This window comes from Trifolium pratense, linkage group LG1, assembly GCF_020283565.1.
Source record: "Trifolium pratense cultivar HEN17-A07 linkage group LG1, ARS_RC_1.1, whole genome shotgun sequence".
NCBI lineage: Eukaryota > Viridiplantae > Streptophyta > Magnoliopsida > Fabales > Fabaceae > Trifolium > Trifolium pratense.
The window spans coordinates 21,368,031-21,390,688 of record NC_060059.1 but is presented as its reverse complement, the minus strand read 5'-3'; the positions used below and the strand labels follow the sequence as shown (position 1 = coordinate 21,390,688).

Sequence of the window (22,658 nt, the reverse complement as noted above, 5' to 3'; positions counted from 1 at the left end):
ATGGTTCCAGCCCCTTCTTGATCGTAGTTGTGGGAAATCAAACCGCGGTCCTCTCTACCAAGTTCAGCGTCAATCAACACTGAACCAACTAACGATTGGTTAGATCTATAAATTTGAAACAAAGTAATTAAAAGCATCCCACCCTATTTGTTTTTTCATTTAGTTTTTTTTATCATTTGTTACAATGTGTACAAAATATTGAACTATTTGAAACTTGAAAGTAAGATTTTTGGATAATCGAGTTTTAAATGTAAACAAAGTTTCAATCTAACTCTTAATAAACGATTGGTTCCACCGTCATCCGTATGACACGCCACTCAAACAAACCGAAGATATAGACGGTCGAAATTAAATCCAAATTAAATGGTTGCCATTTTTATCGAGTAGTTCCACCTCAAAATATGGGCCAACCCCATTTCCTTCTAACACCTCTCTTTCTCTGTTTTTTCTTTCTTATTAATTTGTATGAGTCTTATTTGGGGGAGTAAATCCACCCAACAAGTTCGAATCCGAACTCCAATCCATAATTAAAGTGTGTTAGTTACTTAAAAAAACTTTGTTAGGAGAGAATATGACATTAAGGGTCTGTTTGGTTCGGGGGTTTTGGAGGGGAGGGGAGGTGAGGGGATATTTTAAATTAATTGTGTTTGGTTCAATTTTTAGGAGGGGAAGGGAGGTGAGAGGAGGTGAGCAAAATACCTCCAAATCCCAATGTTTGCTTCCCCCAAATTGGGGGGATTTGGAGGGGAGGGGAGGGAAGGAGAAAGATATCATTACAATTTTAATTATTTTGACATAATTGTCCTCATAATTGTTTTAAAATGCCAAAATTATCCATTTTTTAGTTCTAATTTTTTTTTTTCAAACTTTTTTTATTGTTACGCATGTCTTTTTATTTTCTTAGACTGTTGTGCTAATTTTTTTTGTATTACATTGTTATCTTGTAAAGTTCATATAATTTTTTGAATCAACGTTGTTATTTTTTTTTATAGAAAATCAACATTGTTACTTACTTTGTACCCGCATCATATTAGTTAGAATTTATATGCACTATTATATTTTTTAAAATATCATTAAGTTTGTTACGTTATAACTTATAATACAAGAGTTTTTTTTTTTACAATATTAGTGAAATTCTGGTATAGCAAAACCAGATGTTGTACAGGATGGCGAAACATTTGGTCTGTCATGAATAATATGGCAAGACATATAACATTAACAACAAATATTGAAAAACGTAAATAGTAGATGTTCTACACGATGCTCCAACATTTGTCAGGAGCGATAATATACTGATGTTGAACGCGATGCTTAAGCATCTCGTACCAGTACAGACAAGTTAATAATAAAGTGCAGAACGTAAAACACAAGTTATTTGTTAACCCAGTTCGGTGCAACATCACCTAATCTAGAGGATACCAATCCAGGAGTGAATCCACTATGATAGTATTAGTTCAAAGCTAAACTCGCCCGTTTACAACTTATCACCTAATCACCACCCGTGCTATATTCTACCTAAGACGCACCTAGGTATGAGAACCTCCGCTCAACTCCTCTTAATCACAACCATTGTGATCGTACACATAACAACTTGTAGATGAAGACACACTTCTTAAACATTCACCAATTCCGTACTTCAAAGCTTAGGAATGGTTCACACACACTATCTCTTTGCTTAGAAACTCTAGAGATATTACAACACTCTACTCATTACCTAAAGGTTTCTGAGTGAGGACATAGTGACCATCTCACAACCCGAGTGGTTCACTTACACCAACTCTCATAGAGAGTGGCTACATGACACGAAACCCTAAAGACTACATCTTGATGAACAATGGCTTCGGTGAGTAAATTAGGTTTAGCTCCTTTCTTTATATAGCATAAGCAGCATGGGCTTTGATGAGTAAACAGGCTGCACAATAATTCAGATCCAAGAAGTCTTCTAGAAGAAAAATATATTTTCCACAAATATATTTTCACCAAATATTTATTCCTTCCATAAATATATTTATTGTCTATAAATATATTTTCAGTAACAATCTCCTTGAATATATTTTCAGTAATAATCTCCTTGAACCATAAAGATTTATTTGAAATAAATCTTTTATATTTTCTACAACAATCTTCACAAAATATATTTTAGAATCAAATCTTTTATCTCTTAATATTTTATGACAATCTTGAGGAACAAATAACACATAAACCGCTTTTTGAAGATTTTGGAACCACCTGTATGTTGGCACATAAATTAAAAGGCGTGGATTAATTCTTCAATCAAATCTTTCAAAGATCTCACGCAAAAATATATCATTCGCGAAAACAGAGCGCACTGGATGTGATATCCAATGTTGAAGCACTCGATGTCGTATCCAATGTCGAAGCATTCTATCCAACATCTTGCTTGTATCTAATTTTGAAACATTCAGTTCAACATCTAACTTGAATATTTGTTTTAGCAAAATAAGGCCAACATAAAACACCAACAATCTCCCCCTTTGACAAATTTTTGGCTAAAACAATCTTAGACCGTTTAACCATTCCAGAGAGATACAAACACATACATTCCATAAACACCAGAGGTATGTAACAGTGGAATACGAACACACCTAGCTTCACATAATACTTCAGCAGAGAGATATAAACTCTCACAGTAGAACCACACAAGGAGAAATAAACTCCTTAAAATAGAGAAAGATAATTTCTCTTTAAGAACACATCATCTGGATGTTTCAACATTTGGTAGGTCATCACAACACCCAGACATACATTAAGCGCATACATGCAGAGCACTACATCACTGTACTACTATTCACAAATTCATCAGGCACAATTCTCTCCCCCTTTTTAGACACAAAATATGCCAAACAGAAACTTCATGCATTAAGAGCAATAGTTATGAACATCACAAAAATCCATAATGCAGAGTATCTGAGCGTAACATATCACATACCATACTTGTAGAGCACATTCAGAGCACATACATCTGATACTAACATTACATACTGCTACCATGTCACACCAGATGTTAGAGCATCCGTCAACACATCATGTTCACAAAACACATCACAGATCACCACTCCCCCTTTTAAGCCACAAATTCTGACAAATAACCACGCATTAAGCAAACCACAGAGTAGCAGTTGGGAAAGTAAATTCCAACATAATTGAGAAAAATAAATTCTCAAGCAACCAGGATGTTTCAACATCTGTCGGGATATTGCGCCACACTCAAGTCAGAGCAACCAAACAGAGCATTACACAACAAAATAGTAACTGCTTACTTCATTATGCTACTCCCCCTCAATATCAGAATCAGAGAAATTAATTTCACTTCCCTGAATACATCGACACATGCTTATCAGAATGATAATCAAAAAAACAATTCTTACTCCCCCTCAATTTTATCATCCATATCAGCATATAAGCATACAGCAGCACATATTCAATACTACACTACACAGATTAACAGATGTCTAAGCATCAGGTAGCACATGAGGCATTAGCAGCACAACTTATCATACCTACCAACTACCAAACCACTTCCCTTTTTAGTCAGAAGTTTAGACAAAATAAGGTCTTTATGTATTAATCAAAGAGTAGAATAGCATAAATATCTAGAAACATATTGCAGAATACCATAACAGAGGGTACAAATTATCACAGACCATATGCACACAAGGTGCTTCAAATTATCCAGGTCCTAACTCACAAATGTCATGAGAACAGAAGAGTGGAAAGAGAACATGTGAGCTTTCATCCACAATACCATAACCAAACTCCAGCAATATAGCATGAAGATCATAAGTCAGAAGGCACAAACCTATACTATCTTCATCACATCAATCACATAGTGCACAAAGCTACTACAACCGAAGATAACACTATGAAATACATACCTCATCAACAGTGGAGGAAACATATCATATCCACCACATCAAGCATTATAGTCAACACGTATAAAATAGACATTTTCCCTTTCTTTGCACATTATGACTTCACACAATTCTATTGATCTTTACCAAATTCTTGTGTCTTCATCCATATAACTCATAGTCTTGTAATAGCGGAAGCATTCAATCAGAGTGATTAAGGCTTAGTGGTTGCTTTAGACACACATGTGTGTATTCATAATTAAGCATGTACTAGTTACCCATATTTCTATGACTGTAACTAACTAAGTCACCCATATTGCTATGAATGTTACCAAAGCATGAAAGTCATCTATATTTCTATGACTATGACTAAGCATGAAGAATCATCCATATTTCTATGGTTATAAGATTATGATCATGCCCTATGCTACAAGTTTAAATGCTTTTTGAAATCCTTGCATGCACACAACATATAGTAGAAAGCAAAATTTACTCCCCTTCAAACATAGACACAGCAAATCAGCCCATAGCAGGAAAAACCATAACATCAACACAACCTAATATGAGAACCATATACTACTACTGCAAGGAGTAGTACTACTGCACACAATATGACAAGGGCCTAAGAGAACATTGTTCCAAAATTCAGCTTCTCATAGAACTTATCTTTGTTAGAACACGGACTTTCACTTCTGAACACTTTCTTCAAAATGAAAGAGACATTATCTAAGAGAGCATAAGAGATAGTGACATGTCAACTTTCTTCCTGTCAGGTGACATGATGTTTAGCACATCATCCTCAACATATAGCTCAAAGTCACACACATATGAATATAAACCAGTTTCAGCCTCAAGAGGCACATACCAAAATCACATAAGAACATCAAGCCAGAGGTTTTAGTAACGAATCCGAAACAGTCAGATATAGTAGTAATAATCACCTTTTGAACATCACATATCTGAGCATTATCACATCTGATCATAACACATCTGAACACATATAGTACTTCTCAGCAGAATGTACATTCACACAAACATCCATAACATGACTAGATCTCTTTCAGTCACACTTTGAGCAACAACTTGGTCAAGTGGAAGATCATCAGAATCAGTTTCTTCCACCACATTCAAAACCTAAATACTCCAAACAACCATTTGGTTGATCTTCAACCTCATCAGATAGGGGACTCTCAGAACCATATCAACTTCAGTTTGGGGAATTATAGAACACGTTTCAACAACATTAGCAGGTTGGTCCAGGATGGTTCAACATCCGATAGGACATCAGACTCAGGTGAGGTTTCTTTGGGGGACACAACCACAACTTTAGAGGGGATGACAGAGTTTCAAAACCAACAACTTTGGAAGATGACACATGAACAATTAAGAAAAAAACAATGTCATCAACAACCACAACATTCATGCTAGATTGACCTATGATGATTTTTAAGTGATCTAGGTTTATCTACAATTACAATTTCAGAGGCAGATCTCACAGATGTTCCAACACTACCCATAGCATTTGAACCGATAGAACCTTTAACAGAGGTAATCACATTTGATTCAACATTAGAGGTGACAACTAAATCAATGATGTTATAAAAAAAGAGCTTGGCAGGTTCATTAACATCATCAACAGTAACATAAATAGACTTTTCTAGGGTCTTTTGAAAGATAGAATTAACCTGGATAATAGATTTAGAAACAAGTTTCCTAGATGATGCAACATTGTGTTCAACATTGTATTCTTTCAGCACCTGCTTCATCCACAAGAGTTGTGAGCAACTACTCTCAGCTGCTATATAATCAACCTCTGCAGTAGACAAGGATACACTATTTTGCTTCTTGATAAACCAGGAAATCAAATTATTCTCCAAAAAGAAACAACCTTCATAAGTACTTTTCTTATCATCACCACTTCTTATCCAATCAACAAGACAATACCCCACCAGTATAGAATTTGTACCATGGGGGAACAAAATATCATAGTCACAAGTACCAATAACTTACTTCATATCAAACTCAGATTGCATCTGCTGGCCAATGTTGGACCATCTGGTTCGACATTTCTCCAAACACAATCTTATCAACAATAAAGACTCTTGGAGAGTCCTTCCAAAAATCTGTAGAGAAAAATAAATTCTCTCAAACTCAACCATTTAACCACTTGAGAAATATGTGAATAACTGATATAATTATCCAGCTTGACATGGCTAGAATCAACCATTCCTTGTTAAGATCACAAATAATTTCATAATGTCACAACATGTTGTTTGACATCATATCCTCTTATGAGGCATAAGATCTCCACAAGCTTGAACAACACTCTAGACAATATATGTATCATTGTAGCAACAGTTCACAGATAAACACATGACTCTTCTCGTCATGGATAACCAATGCTCCATCAGAAGATGAAACCTCGAGTACTAGGTGAAAACATGCGAAAGACTTCATCCTTTCATGTTGGAGAGCAACATTAACTCCCTCAGTAGAGTCAATCCTAAGTCAAATATTCTCACTCCTTGAGAATACATCCAAGCACTCTGACCCCTTCACTTAACAAGGATACATATATTGTCCTTGCAGAACTACACAATGTATCATGACCTTTTGAATATGCAAGATGTCATGCATAGCTAGAACATACTACAAGATCAGAACCTCCACATTCTGATTCACATAGTCAGAAACACCTTTTCTGACCGTACTGCTTGAGCACTCTTATGCACAATCCCAAGCACCTTCCACAAAACACCCATCAATAATTATGATGTTCCAACATCATTTGGGTCATTAGCCTCTGATTTCAGAAACCAGTTACGTTGGTTCTTAAATCATCATTCAAATGAATCATTGTGCATAAACATCTTTCAAGAAGCTCCTAACAGAGTACCACCAGTGCAGATCATACTGCTTTTCAAAAACATCTGAATACAATGGAGAAAAATAAACTCTCATAAAAGAATCACTAGGAAAAATAAATTCCCTCAAAGCTGAGAAAAATAAATTCTCAGGTATTATGATGTCGCAACATTCATTAGCACATTGTATCATACAAATAAACGATATTGCTCCCCCTTAGAACATGTATATCAGATAATTACATGCATATCATGTTAGAGCTTTTACTCCCCCTCAACATACGTCAAATAGAATTACTACCTGTATCCTGATGATCCAACATTAGATAACACATCCACCACTAACGCGTCTGGTAGCACACTAAAATCAAATAAGCACTAGATGCTTCAGCATATAGTAGAGCATTGAGCCACATCAGACAAACAGTACTACTCCCAGAAAAATACTCAGTCTCTCGTCAAAGTATTCACCATCAGTCTTATGCATAACATCAACAGAGGATAGGCAGATATCAGCTCCCATTAAAGAAATTATAATTTGTCAGATAAGATTACCTTCTCATACAAGGTAGGACATTTGATTTGACATCCTTCTTCTACACATATCTGACACCAGCAGATGACACTCAGTCATTACAGCTTACCACAAGTCATTCAGATTAGGTCAGTGGCTTGACCTTGTACTCCACCTTGAGTAGAACCAACATCCTTGGTTGAAGAGGCAGATCCTTGAGATAATGCTTCAGCATCAATTCAAGCATCAATCTCAATCTCATGAGTTTCATCCTGAACTATGGTCTGGAGATACCATAGTAGTCCATAACTCTTGCAAGGGGACACAAGAGGATCAACCATCAATAGTTGATCAACCTTCAATACCAAATCATCCATACATGCAGGGACCTGGATATTATACATCTCAAGATACTTCTAATGTTCAGACCTCATGTCTTACTTTGAGATGTTTGATGTCATTCATCTGCACCTATAGAGGAGATTCCCTCTAATAGGTATCTGGGACAATCTTCAATAATAATGGTAGTGACTGGTCATTAATCACCATAAGTAAACTTTTCAGACTGAGTCTGCTTCTCCCAATTAACAAGGATCCCCTTCAATCCTTGCAACATAACTGTTCCATTATGTGAGGATGCCACATAATTGGACTCCAAGTCAAAGAGGAACTTCCCATATAGATACCAGAGAACCATAATAACTCCTCTTTGATTAATCATGCATTCATACAACTATAGATATTATCACCAGAACATAACAACATACATGGTTAGAACATCATATAGTACATCATACCACAGCTGCACAGCTACTCATCAGATAAGATTAGCATCATATAGCACATCAATACTGCACACAAATACAACTACCACTTACTTGAATCAGAAATAAACTAACCCAAGAGGTCAACCATGTGTTGATCGTGTCCTGACCAACATGCTTATCTAAGACATGTTTCTAGCGTAGAAAACATATCAGACACAGATGCCTCCTCTTCCAGATCAGGAGAAGGTTACAAACATATGTAACTAATACACATTTGTTCAGCACCCAAGCATCTGCCATGCCCTACTATCATCCAATAAGATTCTGCAAAATCTGCTCATCCGATGTTCCAACATCTAGTAAGGCATCAGTTCCCTTCTAAAGGAGCACACAAAGAAATCCTCTATCAACACCGGTTTGAAAATAAATCAAACCATGCAACAACTCATTACCAAATCTATACGCCTGAACACCAATAGACAGGTCTACTACACACCCTGTCATGAATAGTTCATCCTCCACTTCTAGGGACCATTCAATCAATATGAACTTCTCCAAGTTCAAACAATTTTTTTCAGTATTCCTTTCTTTCCCATAACCAGAAAGTATCTTCCCTTGGATCTCATCCAGAAAACAGAACAGGATGCCTGCTCTGATACCAATTGAAATTCTGGTATAGCAGAACCAGATGTTGTACAGGATGGCAAAACATCTGGTCTGTCATGAATAATATGGCAAGACATATAACATTAACAACAAATACTGAAAAACGTAAACAGTAGATGTTCTACACGATGCTCCAACATTTGTCAGGAGCGATAATATACTAATGTTGAACGCGATGCTTAAGCATCTCGTACCAGTACAGACAAGTTAATAATAAAGTGCAGAACGTAAAACACAAGTTATTTGTTAACCCAGTTCGGTGCAACATCACCTAATCTGGGGGATATCAATCCAAGAGTGAATCCACTATGATAGTATTAGTTCAAAGCTAAACTCGCCCATTTACAACTTATCACCTAATCACCACCCGTGCTATATTCTACCTAAGACGCACCTAGATATGAGAACCTCCGCTCAACTCCTCTTAATCACAGCCACTGTGATCGTACACATAACAACTTGTAGATGAAGACACACTTCTTAAACATTCACCAATTCCGTACTTCAATGCTTAGGAATGGTTCACACACACTATCTCTTTGCTTAGAAGCTCTAAAGATATTACAACACTTTACTCATTACCTAAAGGTTTCTAAGTGAGGACATAGTGACCATCTCACTGAAGTGGAAGAAATAGTCACAAGAAAGGGGGGGTTTGAATTGTGACCCTTTTAAAATTAATCCTGCACTCTGCAAAATTAATCTCAAGTGTATACTTGGATAAATGTTAGTGGAATATAAGACAGCTTGTTCTGAGAATGTTCTCTGCTGCGTGAGCTTGTTCTGAGAATGTTCTCTGCTGCGTGAGAATTCAAAGTGAATGTAGATTAAGTGGTTTGTGTGATGTGTGTTTGCAGCAAGGTTATCAAAACCGGACCGGCCAGTCGGACCGGTCGGACCGGTCGGACCGTGAACCGGTCATAAAAACGGTTCGGTTTTGAGCAAAAAACGGATAGGAAACCGACCGGCAAAAAAACGCGTGAACCGGGGACGGACCGGGTCGAACCGTCGAACCGGCCGGGCGGTTCAAGCGGTTTTGCAGTTTTTTTTAAAAAAAAAAAAAAAAAATAGGGCAAAACGCCGTCGTTTTAATTTTTTTTTTTAAAAAAATCCGAAACAAAACAACGACGTCGTAGGATGTTTTTCATCTATTTTTCATTTGGTTTGAATTATAAATTTTATTTTATTTTGACTTGTGATATTTTATCTTTTTAATGTGTGAAATTATGAAATATTGAGCAATTATTCATATATATTTATTTATATATTAATTAAAATATATATTTAATTAAAAACGGTTCGACCCCGATTGAACCCGGTCCGACCAATTGAACCTTGAACCGGTGAGCTCGCCGGTTCGATGACCGGTCCGGTTCTGACAACCTTGGTTTGCAGTAAATAAATAGTTAAAGGTAAGAGAGATTCACACACACAAATTATACTGGTTCACCCAAATCCTGGGCTAGTCCAGTCCCCACGCCTGTGAGTTTTCCACTATGATCTCGAGATACTACCGATCTCAAATACAAATCTTCTTTGATCTAAACCACGATCAGAAACCTCCAATCCCTACAAGCTTGATCTACCTCAGCCTTACAGAGGTGTCACTCAATCAATAGTTACGTATTGACTTGAGCTAATCTTCTTTTTACAAAGGGAAGTTGTTCTGGATCTAAGCTTATACAAAAACTCAAAACTAGTTTGAGAAGCTTATACAAAATACACTCAGTAATATTGTGATCCAATAGGTTGATAGAGAGCTGGAGTGTGAGTGGTAAAATTGAGAGACAAAGATATAACCACTTAAAAGTGGGTTATGTTGAAAAGTGGTCTCCTGAAAAATTTGCTTGTAAAAACTCAAAGGTTGTTTGAGAAGCAAATAGAAACACTCAATAAACTCAGAAGTATGATGTGAATGAAGAGCCTGAGTTTGAGTGATGAAAGAAGAGTTTTAGGACTTGTAGACAAAAACAAGTAATTGATGATTTGTAGCTTGAACTCTTGCTCTTTCTCTTGGATTTGCTTGCCTTTTATAGATGCAACCTTATGTGTGAGTCTTGGTCTTCAAGTATATCAGTTAGAGAGCAAATTATAGCTGTTACTCAGTGCCAAAGATGCTTTAGACAGCTGCTGCAAAATTGCCAGATTCTCTGCTCATTCTTGAAACAGTCTTGAACTGAATTTTGCTTTGATCCACAAGAGCCAAAGAAGTGTGAGCTGTTGGCAAGTACAAATGAGTTGTTTCCTGCTTCCTTCCAATGTCAGAGGTCAGATATAGCCGTTTGGAACCTCAATAAAAGGACTCATGACAGTTGGAAATGGTTTTGAAAAACTGTGTGCAGGATCGTTCTTGAATCAGTCTTGAATCAGTCTTGAACCAGTCTTGACTACATCAGCAAGTGTGATGAAGCTTCATCTTTATTTCCTTTGTGATATGCAGCTGTTCAGTAGGCTCAAGGACAACTCAGAGATAGCATTAGCTTGGGAATAAACCAGCTGGAAAAGTATCAAGGCATGTAGGACAAAAGTGTACTTGTTATGACACTTGCATTGAAGAATGTTTCTTCTCAAGTACAATACAACTCATAGTTCAAAGAGTGTTGTTGCAATCTGATTGGCCTATGATATATGATCAGATATTTCAGTTGGTTGATCAATGCCATAAAAGATCATGAATGATCAAACTCATAATTCTTTGCATGAATTATGACTAGGAAAGCATATACTTAAAATTCCACCAAGTGTCGTTGATCCCAAAAGAGATTATCTTCTGTAGAGATTTGATCCATATTTCCTTTGTAAAGTGCTTATATGTTTTGTCCAAAGTTGACTTATAAAATCAGAAAGCACTTAATCCAAAACATGCTTATATTCAAAAGTGCAGTCTGTCTGTTAAGAATGTTCTCAGATCATTCTTGAAACAGTATCTCAAGATTTTCTTAAAGTGGGATCTTCATGTTACTGCAAAACTTTCCACAATTCCTCTTGATGTTTTGCACACATTGTTGCTTGTTCATTGAGTACTTTGAGATGCTTTTAGTGGAGGTGTGGGAGTACTCATCATGAGGATTATCATTTTCTAGCTTAGAAAATGATTGAAACTTTTATGCATTGTGGTGCATAAGCTCCTTTGTAAATTCATGTAAAATCATTCTTAGATCATTCTTGTCTTGAGAAGCTAAGATGAAACTTTGAGTAGGTTTTGAAGATCTTCAACATATGCATCATTTTCATTGATGTTAATTGTAGTAGTAAATCCTCAAAGCATGTAACAAAACTCAACGTGAGCTTTGACATGATATAACATCAATTATGTTCTTCTGTAGCTCGTGATGCAAGTATTTCCATCAACTACGATCTTCATATTCTTCCTTGAATCTTTAATACTCATTGTGAACTTTGTGGTGATGAGGAAGACTATTAACCATGAAACTTGCTTTCTTGTTTGAATCTTCAAATCAAACCTCTTATGATTCAAACCACATCCTTTAAAAGTCTTCATGAAGCTTGTGATGATATTGTTATGATCATTTGATGCTACTCCAATTCTTTCATTGTTTGAGTATATAAAATGCACTTGTTGATGTGAGTGGCTTCTAGTTTGTCCACTTTTGTCATTACCTATCTTTCAACAAAAACTCAAGTGCAAACATCAGTAGATCACCATTCATAAAACTTAACATTTATTCCAGAAGGTTTGTTGTCATTAAAACACTAAAATGGATTTTGCCTCAACACTCACAACCTGAGTGGTTCACTTACACCAACTCTCCTAGAGAGTGACTACATGACACGAAACCCTAAAGACTACATCTTGATGAACAATGGCTTCGGTGAGTAAATTAGGTTTAGCTCCTTTCTTTATATAGCATAAGCAGCATGGGCTTTGATGATTAAACAGGCTGCACAATAATTCAGATCCAAGAAGTCTTCTAGAAGAAAAATATATTTTCCACAAATATATTTTCACCAAATATTTATTCCTTCCATAAATATATTTATTGTCCATAAATATATTTTCAGTAACAATCTCCTTGAATATATTTTCAGTAATAATCTCCTTGAACGATAAAGATTTATTTGAAATAAATCTTTTATATTTTCTACAACAATCTTCACAAAATATATTTTAGAGTCAAATCTTTTATCTCTTAATATTTTATGACAATCTTGAGGAACAAATAACACATAAACCGCTTTCTGAAGATTTTGGAACCACCTGTATGTTGGCACACAAATTAAAAGGCGTGGATTAATTCTTCAATCAAATCTTTCAAAGATCTCACGCAAAAATATATCATTCACGAAAACAGAGCGCACTGGATGAGGTATCCAATGTTGAAGCACTCGATGTCGTATCCAGGGGCGGAGCCCCTCATGGGCTAGACAGGGCCATGGCCCGCCCCAACATTTTTAATTTTTTTTTCATATACATGTGTTCTAGCGGCGGTTTTGATACTACTTAGCGGCGGTTATACACCCCCGCTAAATAGTACGTGTAGTTTGTTTTCCTCCAGTTTTGAGGGGGTTTCTATCTCCATTTATGGACAAACCAAAATTATTTAACAGTTTGCGGGGGTTATAAACCCCCTCTATTTGAAATTGTTAGATAATTTATATATGTTTTAAAAAATGTGTAATTTATTTTGTAATAAAGTTCTTAAATTTTTATTTAAAATAGAGTTTTAGTGCATAAAAATTCATGTTTGATCAATCTTTTGTTAAACTTTTTTTTTTTAAAGAGATTCATATAATACTATAAACATAAATACAAGAATTAATTAAAAAGAATCAATTTTACACATGAATTGACATAAAATATATTTCATAATATATTTTTAAAATTTATTTGTTAAAAATTGTAATGGTTCATCTTTTGACTATTTTTAGATATTCAAATTAGATACACCCTTAAATATGATATGCTTTATATATATATATATATATATATATATATATATATATATATATATATATATATATATATATATATATATATATATATATACACTGTTTTTTTAGTAAAATTTTTTTGGATATTCGATTTATATTTATAGCGGCCCGCCCCCATTTTTTAGGCTAGCTCCGCCACTGGTCGTATCCAATGTCGAAGCATTCTATCCAACATCTTGCTTGTATCTAATTTTGAAACATTCAGTTCAACATCTAACTTGAATATTTGTTTTAGCAAAATGAGGCCAACATAAAACACCAACAATTAGTATTAGTACAAGATCTTTATACTTATAAATAAATATTACTTTTTTTGTACAATATTTGTATCAGTACAAGGTTTTTTTTGTTAATAATTATCAAAAAATTCTTTTAAATATATTTATAGGTAATTTAAACTTATAAATATTATTTTTGGGTTAGATCAATCATAAAAATTGAGAAAATATTGTGGATATATAGGTTAATTCGCACCAAGTAGCTATAAAATTGTCGGACTACATGAAAATTATAAGGATAAAAAAGTAAATTAGTTTTAAAATCTCTCCCCTCCCCCTCTTGAACCAAACATATATCTAATTAAAATCCCTCACCTCCCCTCCTCTTCCTTCTTTTGAACCAAACATATGTGTAAGTACAAATTTCACCTCCCCTTCCTTCACCTCCCTTCCCCTTCATTAAAATACCTCCTCTCCCCTCCTCTATGTGTAACCAAACAGACCCTAAACTTTTTTTTTGACTAAATAAACGATATTTATTCGTTCAAATTGATAGAGTACATCAATAGAATACAAATTCAAAATTGCTAAAATAAAAAATGATGAATCTGTGAACAAACTCAACACATTTGACTATATTGAAGTATCCAAAATCTCCATGGATCCGAATCTGTATTGCTGATGACATTAAATTCATTGATCGAAGAATATACATTAGATCAAACTTAATCATTCAACTTGAAACAAATGAACACTACACCAAGACGGGACAACAAATATTCGCATTAAGACGAGACAAAAAAATATAATGGCCGCACTAAGACGGAAAATAAAAATAATAACGTACACTTAAATGACGAAATCACAAAAATACGCAAGAAACACTAAATACATGTGAAAATTACACGTATTTAACTAAAATAGAAAGAAAAAATGATTTAAAGGGGTAATTTTACCTAAATCATCGGTCATACATACAAGCTCTTTTGGATGTTATCTCTCTCTCTCTCTAAAATCACCTATTTGCATTTTTTCCTTGCTTTTAATCTAAACAAGTGATTTTCACATTGAGTTTTTTAGTTTTCTTTTTTATTTGTGATTTCGTCATCCAAGTGCGGCGTTTGTGTTGGTCGTCGTTGTTGAGGCAAAATCCATTTTAGTGTTTTAATGACAACAAACCTTATGAAATAAATGTTAAGTTTTATGAATGGTGATCTACTGATGTTTGCACTTGAGTTTTTGTTGAAAGATAGGTAATGACAAAAGTGCACAAGCTAGAAGTCAGTCACATCAACAAGTGCATTTTATATACTCAAACAATGAAAGAATCGGAGTAGCATCAGATGATCATAACAATAGCACACAAGCTTCATGAAGATTTTTAAAGGATGTTGCTTGAATCATAAGAGGTTTCATTTGAAGATTCAAACAAGAAAGCAAGTTTCATGGTTAATAGTCTTCCTCATCACCACAAGGTTCACAATGAGTATTAAAGATTCAAGGAAGAATATGAAGATCATAGTTGATGGAAATACTTGCATCACGAGCTACAGAAGAACATATTTGATGTTATCATGTCAAAGCTCACATTGAGTTTTGTTACATGCTTTGAGGATTTACTACTACAATTAACATCAATGAAAATGATGCATATGTTGAAGATCTTCAAAACCTACTCAAAGTTTCATCTTAGCTTCTCAAGACAAGAATGATCTAAGAATGATTTTACATGAATTTACAAAGGAGCTTATGCACCACAAGACATAAAAGTTTCAATCATTGTCTAAGCTAGAAAATGATAATCCTCATGATGAGTACTCCCACACCTCCACTAAAAGCATCTCAAAGTACTCAATGAACAAGCAACAATGTGTGCAAAACATCAAGAGGAATTGTGGAAAGTTTTGCAGCAATATGAAGATCCCTCTTTAAGAAAATCTTGAGATACTATTTCAAGAATGATCTGAGAACATTCTTAACAGACAGACTGCACTTTTGACTATAAGCACATTTTAGATTAAGTGCTTTATGATTTTATAAGTCAACTTTTGACAAAACAAATAAGCACTTTACAAAGGAATTATGGATCAAATCTCTATAGAAGATAATCTCTTTTTGGATCAACACTTTTGATGGAAAATGAGCATATACCTTTCCTAGTCATAATTTATGCAATGAATTATAAGTTTGATCTTTTATGGTATTGATCAACCAATGAAAATATATTGATCACATATCATAGACCAATCAGAATGCAACAACAAGTTCTGATCTATGAGTTATGATGCACTTGAGCCAAGTACACACAAGGAACATTCTTTAATGCAAGGGTCATAATAAGTACTTTTTTGTCCTACATGCTTTGATACTTTTCCAGCTGGTTTATTCTCAAGCTAAACATATTTCTGAAGTGTCCTTGAGGCTAGTAAACAGCTGCACATCACAAAGGAAATAGAGATGAAGCTTCATCACACTTGCTGATACAGTCAAGACTGGTTCAAGACTGATTCAAGAACGTTTCTGCACATAGTTTTGCAAAACCACCTCCAACTGTCATGAGTCCTTTTACTGAGGTTACAAATGGCTATATCTGACCTCTGACATTGGAAGGAAGCAGGAAACAACTCATTTGTACTTGCCAACAGCTCACACATATTTGGCTCTTGTGGATCAAAGCAAAATGCAATTCAAGACTGTTCCAAGACTGAACAGAGAACCTGTCAAATATGCAGAAGTTGTCTGCTGCTTGTGGAGCACTGAGTAACAGCTCTTTTTTTTCCCTCTAACTGATATACTTGAAAGTCAAGCTTCAACCTCAAGCAATCATCTATAAAAGGCAATCAAATCCAAGAGAAAGAGCAAGAGTTCAAGCTACAAATCATCAATTACTTGTTTTTGTCTACAGGTCCTAAAGCTCTTCTTTCATCACTCAAACTCAGGCTCTTCATTCACATCATACTTCTGAGTTTATTGAGTGTTTCTATTTTCTTCTCAAACAACCTTTGAGTTTCTACAAGCAAATTTCTCAAGAGACCACTTTTCAACATAACCCACTTTTAAGTGGTTGTATCTTTGTCTCTCAATTTTACCACTCACACTTCAGCTCTCTATCAACCTATTGGATCACAATATTACTGTGTATTGAGTTTATTTTGTATAAGCTTCTCAAACTAGTTTTGTGTTTGTGTATAAGCTTAGATCCAGAACAATTCCCTTTGTAAAAAAAAGATGACTCAAGTCAATACGTAACTATTGATTGAGTGACACCTCTGTAAGGCTGAGGTAGATCAAACTTGTAGGGCTTAGAGGTTTTTGATCTTGGTTTAGATCAAAGAAGATTTGTATTTGAGATAGGTAGTATCTCGAGATCATAGTAAAAACTCACAGGCGTGGGGACTGGACTAGCCCAGGATTTGGGTGAACTAGTATAATCTTTGTGTGTGAATCTCTCTAACCTTTAACTCTTTATTTTCTGTAAACACGCATCATACGAAACACTTCATTTACAGTTACTTTGAAATTCTCACGCAGTTGAGATTGTTCTTAGAACAATCTGATTTTTAATTCACTAACATTTATCCAAGTATACACTTGAGATCAATTTAGTAGATTACGAGATTAATTTTTAAAAGGGTCACAATTCAACCCCCCTTTCTTGTGACTATTTCTTCCACTTCGCTCGGCCGGACAGTGGCTCGCACATGTGATAGTCAAAATTGTGTGTGGAGTTCCCCATTTACAGAACTAGTTACCCCCTCGAGTTATAGAGTTGTATCTTTTACACAACGCTTCAACAATTTCCTATCTTCCATGAAGGTCTGTGATACTCAAAACATTATTGGAATACGATTCAGAAGAGATTGTATTCATCATATTCTGTCTCAAGAGGAATGCAGGTTGTCTTGCACGTGGAATGTCGATAGTTTCACTGTTAAGCATAGAAATCACTGCAGCCATAGTAGGTCTGTCTGCAGCTGATTCTTACACATAGAAGTCCTATATGTATGCACCTCGAAATATTCTTATGATGACTATCATCATATATTTCTGGTTCTATTAAACTTAAAATATTGTCTTCCTTCCATTGAATCCAGGCCTAAAATGTAACAAAAATCAAATTTATGTTTTATCAGAAGAAAAAGAAAGCTACAAAAGTTCCATCATTTCAATTCTAATATATTGATTTGCGTAGACTTACAAATCCTAAGAGAGTCAGAGAATTTTCACTTTCATAAAAGCTCGAGTTTCGTCTTCCACTAACAATCTCTATTAGCAAAACTCCAAAGCTGAAGACATCTGATTTATCCAAAAATACTCCATGCATTGCGTATTCTGGAGCCATATAACCACTGCATTGAAATATAACAATTTATTCAGGGGATAATATTGTAATATCACCATAGTATTTAGAATTGGGTATTGAGTCTAAATCAACTCTACAAAACCGGCTTTTAAGGTGAGTGCCTCTTACTTATAAACCCGTCCAGACCAACCCACATCCGATGTGAGACTTCTTAACAATGATCATTGTTAGTGTTTTTTGTATCTTTATTATTTTGAACCATGGTTGTTCTAACAGTTGATATATAACATTAGATAAACAATAAGGTATAAACTTACTACTTTCCAACAACCCTTTGTGTATTGGCGCGATCTTCACTCACTCCAAAGATTCTAGCCATACCAAAGTCAGATATTTTTGGATTCAGCTCCTCATCAAGCAAGATGTTGCTAGCCTTCAAATCTCTATGTATGATTTTTAGCCTGGAATCTCTATGTAGGTAAAGTATTCCACGAGCGATTCCTTCAATTATGCTAAAGCGTTTTTCCCAATCCAAGAGTTTATTTCTTGATTGATCTATAAAAGTTAAAATCATCACAGCATATTATTCTCAACTAGTCCAAATCTTCTTCCTATAATGATTTCTTCAAAATCACTATAGATGAAAACATTGTTAATTCTTTTGCAAAATAAAATTGGAAATAAAGTAAATTATGAATGTTTTCAAATGAACTAACCAAAAACATATGCATCCAAACTTTTATTTGGCATGAACTCGTACATCAACATCTTTTCGTCTCTTTCAATACAGCAACCTAAAAGCCTTACAAGATTGCGGTGCTGAAGCTTAGAAATCACTACTACTTCATTCATGAATTCTTTTAGCCCTTGGCCGGATGAAATAGAAAGTCTTTTCACCGCTATTTCCTTACCGTCTTGTAGTATTCCCTAGAATACAATATCAGAAGGAAAAAAAAATTAACAACTAATGACTTCAAACATTAATTATTAACTTTGGTTGATTTAATGTACCTTGTATACAGGACCAAAACCACCTTGTCCAAGTTTGTTGGATTCAAGGAAGTTGTTTGTAGCAATTGCAAGCTTTTCAAAATTATATAGTAACAGCTCTTGTAGCTTAGCTTGTGACAATTCTCCAATTACATTGTCAGCGTATTCTTCAGCTTTTTCTATTTTGTTGAAGTGAAAAATTCCATGCTTCATATTTCCCACTGAATCATAAAGTATAAAGTATCACAATTTAGCAGGAGTGACGAAAAAGAAACATCAAACATTGAAACATGTGTTAACTTATATTCTATATTCCATACTCTTAAAATTGAGAGTTGGGTCTAACTCAACCCTAAAAAATCAACTTGTAATGTGAGGATTGCCTCTACTTATAAACCCATGTTCAGAACTTTTCATATCCGATGTGGGACTCTTAACACACCCCCTCGCGCCCAACACTATTGGGCTTGGGAGCGAGGATGTAAATGGTGGGTGACTTAACAGCGGAAACTTGATAGCAGGTAGTCCAACGGATCTTGGAGAGGCTTTGATGCCATCTTATAATAGGCAATTGGGTCTAACTCAATCCTACAAAATCAGCTTGTAAGGCTAGGATTGTCTTTAGTTATAAACCCACATTCAAGACACCTCACATTTGTTGTGTGACTCTTAACATATACCAATAAACATTAAAATGTCAACTTGTATGCAATAGATTAAATGAACAACAATGGTACTTACCTGGATTTGAAGTCTTTTTCCAAATCAAATATGCAGCAATGGCAATTATGATAGTTCCTATTAATACTGAAACTGTAATGATGATTGTTCTTTTGGGCCCGTTATCTATAAAGAACAGGATTAAAACTTTAGATTAATAACAACTGATGATGAAGGAGAAAATACTAACATAACATAACAAGTACTATATACTAAGTCGATCTAATAATAAGACCTGATGATATATCATGTTCGGCATAGGGTCCACGAATGTATAGATCAGTTCCTCCATTTTGGAATTGTTGTATATCAATTAGATTTCCATTCCAAGACATACAATGAATATCAGCATCATATGAATATGCAGTGCAAGAGCAATTCATCAAACACTGATTTTTGCATGCATCTTGGTCAACAAATGACAATTCTGCAAAATCAGGCACTTTTACATTACTCAATTTCAAAAAACCATCTATTTCATTACCATTTCTACTCTTGTTTAGATTTTTGGCAATCTCACATTGCAAAAGTGTCTTCCTAAGACATCCACTAGTCCAATTTTGTTGATTCCACTCTTGTTTGTTACTTGGTTCAAAACCTTCCAAACAGCTACAAATTGGTGACCCTTTTGAATTACAAAATCCAAATGGACCACAAAAACTATAAACATCGCAATCCGATCTTTGATTAGTCCATGTATCCTCCTATTCCTCCTTCTCGATATTCCAAGACATTTCATTCAATTGACCTGTCGAATTGAGGTCATACATCAAGAGTCCATAGTCATCTGTTCTGAAGTATAAATCAACAGTTCTCGTACTATCTTTCTCCATATGAAAACCGTTAAGATAAAGAGTTGTCATGTCCTCTACCCCCAAAAAGATTTGATTGTTCCATGGACCACTTCTCCAATACGGCCGAGTTTCATTCCAAATGAAAAGTTCTGGAATATTCAACCGTTGGATGCTTATAGAGAAGTTTCCGATGGACGGATCAAAAGGGGTTCTCCACGATGCGAGTTTCATGTTACTTGTAAATTTCATGGTTGGTAATAATGCATTTGAAGGATTCTTGAAACTCTCCCATATAGTATTTTCTGTTGTATCCATCAAAACAAGGCTTCCATAATCAGAAAGTCTGAAACTAGAATTGGTTTCTAATGTAATATTGGAAACATTTGTTGACCAAATAACATCTTTTTGTCCATTCAATACAACAAGATTGCCATCATTATATATTGTAAGAACTCCTAAAGAATCATTGATCAATGGTTGATTTCTATTAGCAACCCATATAACAAAGTGTTGAGTTTTGCACCAAATTCCTACATAACGGTTTGTTGAATTTTGTATACTTGCAAAAAGATCATCATCCATCTCCAACTGAAGTTTCCTCGTAAACTTCTGTCCATAATTTGGTCACTATGATTGCATCATGATCTAGGAAGCAACGACACCTCTATGATTAGGTGTGTCGCGGTGTCCGACACGTGTCGGTGTCCGACACTCTTATGACACTCGTCCGACACGTGTCGGATTGCTCATGTCGGTGTCGGAAAAAATTCAATTTTTCCTTTAGTTTGACATTTTTTTGATCGGTGTCCGACACCTGTAAGATACTCGTATGACACCTGTCGAACAAGTGTCCCAAAAATAATTATTTTTCTTTGTTTATACTCTCCTTAGGCACATATCAGACATATCTACAAGAGTTAAAGATGTGTAGAAACAATAATATTGATCAATTATGGATTGAAGACATTACATTTTGATTACGATATTTTTAGTTTTTTCGATCGTAGATGGATAAATAAAGGTAAAATACTATGTATATATTTACATGTATATATTTTGATTCTCAATTTATATGTTTTATAAATATGTAGCGGTGTCGGTGTCCTATATTTTTTACATTAGCGGTGTCGTGGTGTCCGTGTCCGTATCGTGTCGCGGTGTCCGTGTTGGAGTCCGTGCTTCATAGATCATAATCATAATTAAATTCATTGGTCTGAACTTGACCAAAAAAATAAAAATAAAAATTTATTGGTCTGAACTCCAACAAATTAATTACTATTACTTCCGTCTCAATATATAAAACTCTTTTATAAAATTTTATTGTACTATTTTATAAGACATTTTTACAAAGGTGCATTAATAAAAGTTTCACAAAAATATTCTTAATTAAAAGAAGAGAAATAAAATATCGCAATTTCTCTATCTTAATAATTGAGGGTAATTTTAAAAAGCGAATGAACATTATAGACAAATTTAATGCAGAGCTACTTTTCTTAATTCCTGTATTTTTGTCAATGAGACCTTATATTTTGGGACTGAGATAGTATCCCGTGACCCTTTGTCTATTAAACATTTCTTAATTAGAAGTAATAGCAATATTCTCGTTTCAACACTTTATATAACATTCATCCATTAATTAATTGAAATTCAAGTTGGTCTCACCATTTTATTATGTGGGAGCTATTTCTAACGGTACCTTGCGCATGATGTTCCTTCCTTTGACACATGTGAAAGGATCATCTTTAGTCCATAAAACATCTCTCCTCCAATTTCCAATTTGTCACCAGTAGCACCTCCGCATTTAACCGCCACTATGGATTTGTACTCTACCATTCAAAATGCATAGATCAGTTGTTGCTTCAAGCATAACATGAGTATTCTTAGCCGTGTTTCTCCATACTGATGATGAGTATTCTTACAATTGTTTCTTCAAGCTGACATTGAAGTTTATTACTACCGCCTCTTCGAGTTAACCTTGAGTATTATTATCACCGTCT

The 22,658-nt window shown here is 34.8% G+C and overlaps 1 pseudogene; it reads right to left on the bottom strand.

Annotated features, from left to right (window-relative positions):
- Positions 1–17,541: 17,541 nt before the first annotated feature.
- On the bottom strand, positions 17,542–21,243 carry LOC123890143 (annotated as a pseudogene).
- Positions 21,244–22,658: the final 1,415 nt, after the last annotated feature.